Source organism: Palaemon carinicauda, chromosome 17, assembly GCF_036898095.1.
Source record: "Palaemon carinicauda isolate YSFRI2023 chromosome 17, ASM3689809v2, whole genome shotgun sequence".
Lineage (NCBI taxonomy): Eukaryota > Metazoa > Arthropoda > Malacostraca > Decapoda > Palaemonidae > Palaemon > Palaemon carinicauda.
In genome coordinates this window covers 70,515,377-70,520,376 of record NC_090741.1, presented here as the reverse complement: position 1 = coordinate 70,520,376, position 5,000 = coordinate 70,515,377, and the positions used below count along the sequence as shown (strand labels likewise).

Genomic DNA, 5,000 nt, shown 5'->3' with positions numbered 1-5,000 from the left:
TCTACTGTATTGTCTTCCTTTTTGCTATCCAAAGTCTTAGTGAATAGTGCAACTGCTGTGTTTTACCCCAGTTGCATCAGGGCTTTGAATGGCCTCAGAGGATCCAACGCCGGGCTATGTAACCCAGACTCATAAATCCAATCTAGTCCTGGTCAGGTTTCCTAATTTCAGTGAAATTTGTAATTCAGAAATATTGTCTTTTCATAGTAGGTGAAAGTGAAGATTATGTATAACTTGGGAACTATATTTCACAAGTTAATTTTATTAATATTAGATATAGTGAACTATATTTCATAAATTAATTTTATTAAGATTAAATATAGTTAACTGTATTTTATAAATTAATTTCATGAGGATTAGATATAGTGAACTATATTTCATAAATTAATTTTATTAAGATTAAATATAGTGAACTATATTTCATCAATTCATTTTATCAAGATTAAATTTTGATAATTAAATTTCATAAACTAATTTATTAGTATTAAATATAGTGCTATATGTATTTTGTATTTTGTAATGTGAATTTCTTAATTTCACACACAATTTTAAAAGCATTTCATTTAATGAAAGTCGGATTTCATTGACAGAAAAGTTGCATGGGAATTAAAATTGAATTAGAAAGCATAATTTTGTGAATTTATATTTTGTTTTAACCAAATTTTAAAAACTTTGCAGATGAAAGTTTAAATCTTTTACGATATAAATAGTTCATGAATACATCAAAGTAAAATGCGATTAAAAAAAAAAAAAAAAAAAAAAAAACATTACTTATCGAACATAACTCGTTTGAGTCCTACATATTTGTTTGAATATAAAGTAATTAAAAGATAAGACCATTTGCATAGATAAAATCGACTGAAGATAACATCTTTGATAAGAATATTTGATTATTACATGACATATTTGAACATTTTAACTATCTAACGTCTTAGATCTTGACAATGGGTCCTTTCGACACGGAACTATCAGCTGAGTATTGAGTAGGAAACTTTTACGTGACCTTGTTTGGACATGGAACTTTTAAGTGACCTTGTTTGGACATGAAACTTTTATGTGACCTTGTTTGAACATGAAATTTTTACATGATCTTGTTTGAACATGAAATTTTTACATGACCTTGTTTGAACATGAAATTTTTACGTTACCTTGTTTGAACATGAAATTTTTACGTTACCTTGTTTGAACATGATATTTTTACGTTACCTTGTTTGAACATGAAACTTTTATGTGACCTTGTTTGAACATGAAACTTTTATGTGACCTTGTTTTAACATGAAATTTTTACGTAACCTTGTTTGAACATGAAACTTTTATATTACCTTGTTCGAACATGAAATTTTTACGTTACCTTGTTTGAACATGAAATTTTTACATGACCTTGTTTGAACATGAAATTTTTACGTGATGTTGTTTGGACATGAAACTTTTACGTGACCTTGTTTGAACATGAAACTTTTACGTGACCTTGTTTTAACATGAAATTTTTACAGGACCTTGTTTGAACATGAAATTTTTGCGTTACCTTGTTTGGACATGAAAGTTTTACGTGACCTTGTTTGAACATGAAACTTTTATGTGACCTTGTTTTAACATGAAATTTTTACATGACCTTGTTTGAACATGAAACTTTTACGTGACCTTGTTTGAACATGAAACTTTTACGTGACCTTGTTTGAACATGAAATTTTTACGTTACCTTGTTTGAACATGAAATTTTTACATGACCTTGTTTGAACATGAAATTTTTACGTGATGTTGTTTGGACATGAAACTTTTACGTGACCTTGTTTGAGCATGAAATTTTTAGGTGACCTTGTTTGAAAATGAAATTTTTACGTGACCTTGTTTGAACATGAAACTTTTACGTGACCTTGTTTGAATGTGAAATTTTTACGTAACCATGTTTGAACATGAAACTTTTGCGTAACCTTGTTTGAACTTGAAACTTTTACGTGACCTTGTTTGGACATGAAATTTTTACGTGACCTTGTTTGAACATGAAAATTTTATGCTGCCTTGTTTGAACATGAAATTTTTACGTGACCTTATTTGGACATGAAGCTTTTATGTTACCGTGTTTGAACATGAAATTTTTACGTGACCATGTTTGGATATGAAACTTTTGCGTGACCTTTTTTAAACATCAAACTTTCACGTGACCTTGTTTGGACATGAAACTTTTACGTGACCTTATTTGGAAATGAAACTTTTACGTTACCTGGTTTGAACATGAAATTTTTATGTGACCATGTTTGGATATGAAACTTTTGCGTGACCTTTTTTAAACTTCAAACTTTTACGTGACCTTGTTTGGACATGAAACTTTTACGTGACCTTGTTTGGACATGAAACTTTTATGTGACCCTATCTGGACATGAAACTTTTGCGTGACTTTGTTTGGATATGAAACTTTCTCCTGACCATGTTTCGACCTGAAACTTATACGGGACCTAGTTTGGACATGAAATTGACCTTGTTTGGACATGAAACTTTTACGTGACCTTGTTTGAACAGGAAACTTCTATGTGACCTTGTTTGGACATGAAACTTTTACATGACCTTGTTTGAACAGGAAACGATTACGTGACCTTGTTTAGACATGAAACTTTTACTTGACCTTGTTTGAACAGGAAACTGTTAAGTGACCATGTTTGGACATGAGATTTTTACGTGACCTTGTTTGGATATGAAACTTTCACCTGACCATGTTTGGACATGAAACTACTACGTGACTTTGTTTGGATATGAAACTTTTTCATGACTTTTTTTCAATGTGACCCTTTAACGTGACCTTGTTTGGACATGAAAGTTTTACGTGACCTTGTTTGAACATGCAAATTTTACGTGACCTTTTTGGACATGAACTTTTTCGTGACTGTGTTTGGAAATGAAAATGTTAGGCGACCTTTTTTGAACATGAAACTTTTATGTGACCTTGTTTGGACATGATACTTTTACGTGACCTTGTTTGAATGTGAAAATTATAACGTGACCTTATTTGAACATGAAACTTTTACGTGACCTTATTTGAAAACGAAACTTTTAAGTGACCTTGTTTAAGCGTGAAACTTCTACTTGACCTTGTTTGGATATGAAAATGTTACGTGACTTTGTTTGAACATGCATCTTTTATGTGACTTTATTTGGACATAAAACTGATACATGACCTTATTTCATAATGTGACTCCTTGTGATCGTAAACTATAGCATAATGTTCATTTGAACAATAAACCTTTAGCCATTTCATGTGAACACTAAACTGAACTTTACGTCACTTGATCAGTGAACTATTAATTTAATTTGAACATTAAACTGAATGTGACGTGATTTAAACATTATACTATAACGTGACGCCATTTGAACGTTAAAATATTTTGTGACATTTGGATTTTAAAGTGAACGAGAAGTCAGTTGAACATTAAAGTATAACGTGAAGTCCTTTGAACGTGAAGTTAGTTCAACATTAAACTATAAAGTGACGTCACTTGAACATTGAACTATGAAGTGACGTCATTTGAACATCAAACTGTAACGTAACTAAAGATAGAATATATAATCTGTTGTTATGTTTAATGCTAAATTGATACAAAATGCTTCTATTATTATTATTATTATTATTATTATTATTATTATTATTATTATTATTATTATTATTAGCTAAGCTACAACCCTATTTGGAAAAGCAAGATGCTATAAACCCAAGGGCTCCAACAGGGAAAAATAGTCCAGTGAGGAAAGGAAATGGGGAAATAAACGATATAAGAAGTAATGAAAATAAAAAAAAAAAATATTTCAAAAACATTAACAACATTAAAACAGATATTTGATTTATAAACTATAAAAGGACTTATGCAAGCCTGTTCAACATAAAAATATTTGCTGTGAGTTTGAACTTTTGAAGTTCTACTGATTCAACTACCCGATTAGGAAGATCATTCCACAACTGGGTCACAGCTGGAACAAAACTTCTAGAGTACTGTGTAGTATCAAGCCTTATGATGGAGAAGGCCTGGCTATTAGAATTGACTGGCTGCCTAGTATTACGAACGGGATGGAACTGTCCGGGTAGATCTGGATGTAGCGGATGGTCAGAATTTAAAAAAAAATCTTATGCAACATGCATAATGAACTAATTAAACGACGGTACCAGAGATTAATATCTAGATCAGGAATAAGGAAGTTACTAGACCGTAAATTCCTGTACAACAAATTAAGATGAGAATCAGCAGCTGAAGACCAGCCAGGAGAACAATACTCGAAACAAGGTAGAATGAAAGAATTAAAACACTTCTTCAGAATAGATTGATCACCAAAAATCTTGAAAGACTTTCTCAATAAGCCAATGTTTTGTGCAATTGAAGAAGACAGAGACCTAATGTGTTTTTCAAAAGTAAATTTTCTGTCGAGAATCACACCTAAATTTTTCTATAGTTAATGGCGTTAGGTTTGATATTGTTTTCGACCCGGAGGCATAGGAGATTTTTAATTTTTCTTTAATTTTATTTTAGATTTGGTCTTAAGTGAGGTCACACTCATTAAGGTGTATTTTTAACTTTATGAATCACCATTACTAAGAATTTCCATTTTTTTTTAGCGTCTAGTTATGTTATTTCTATGTCACCCGTAATCATGCTTTAATTGAGGAAGTTTGCTTAGCAAGTAATTACTATTTCCTGTATTGATAATAATTATAATAGTAATGATAATGATAATTATAACGTAAACAAAAGATATATTGGTTAATTAAATTACTTCGTTACAGCAGCCTGTGTTGATATTGAAAATTATTCATAGCTAACTAACTCTGCATTTTGTCAGGGTATTTAGCTCTCATTAGTAAAATATTTATCTTTTTAAAACATTCTAATTAACGTTTTGATATTAAATTTAATGATGCTATGTCAAATTAAGCAAGATTTGTGTCAACAATAATAAAAAAAAAAAATGATATTTTCATCTAAATTATATCTAGATATAGTATACAAGATTTGAAGAGG

At 30.4% G+C, this 5,000-nt stretch overlaps 1 protein-coding gene across 1 annotated transcript in view; it reads right to left on the bottom strand.

The window, feature by feature from the left end:
• The window catches only part of LOC137656862 (phospholipid-transporting ATPase IF-like), a 66,356-nt gene that overhangs the window by 53,180 nt on the left and 8,176 nt on the right, over window positions 1-5,000 (bottom strand).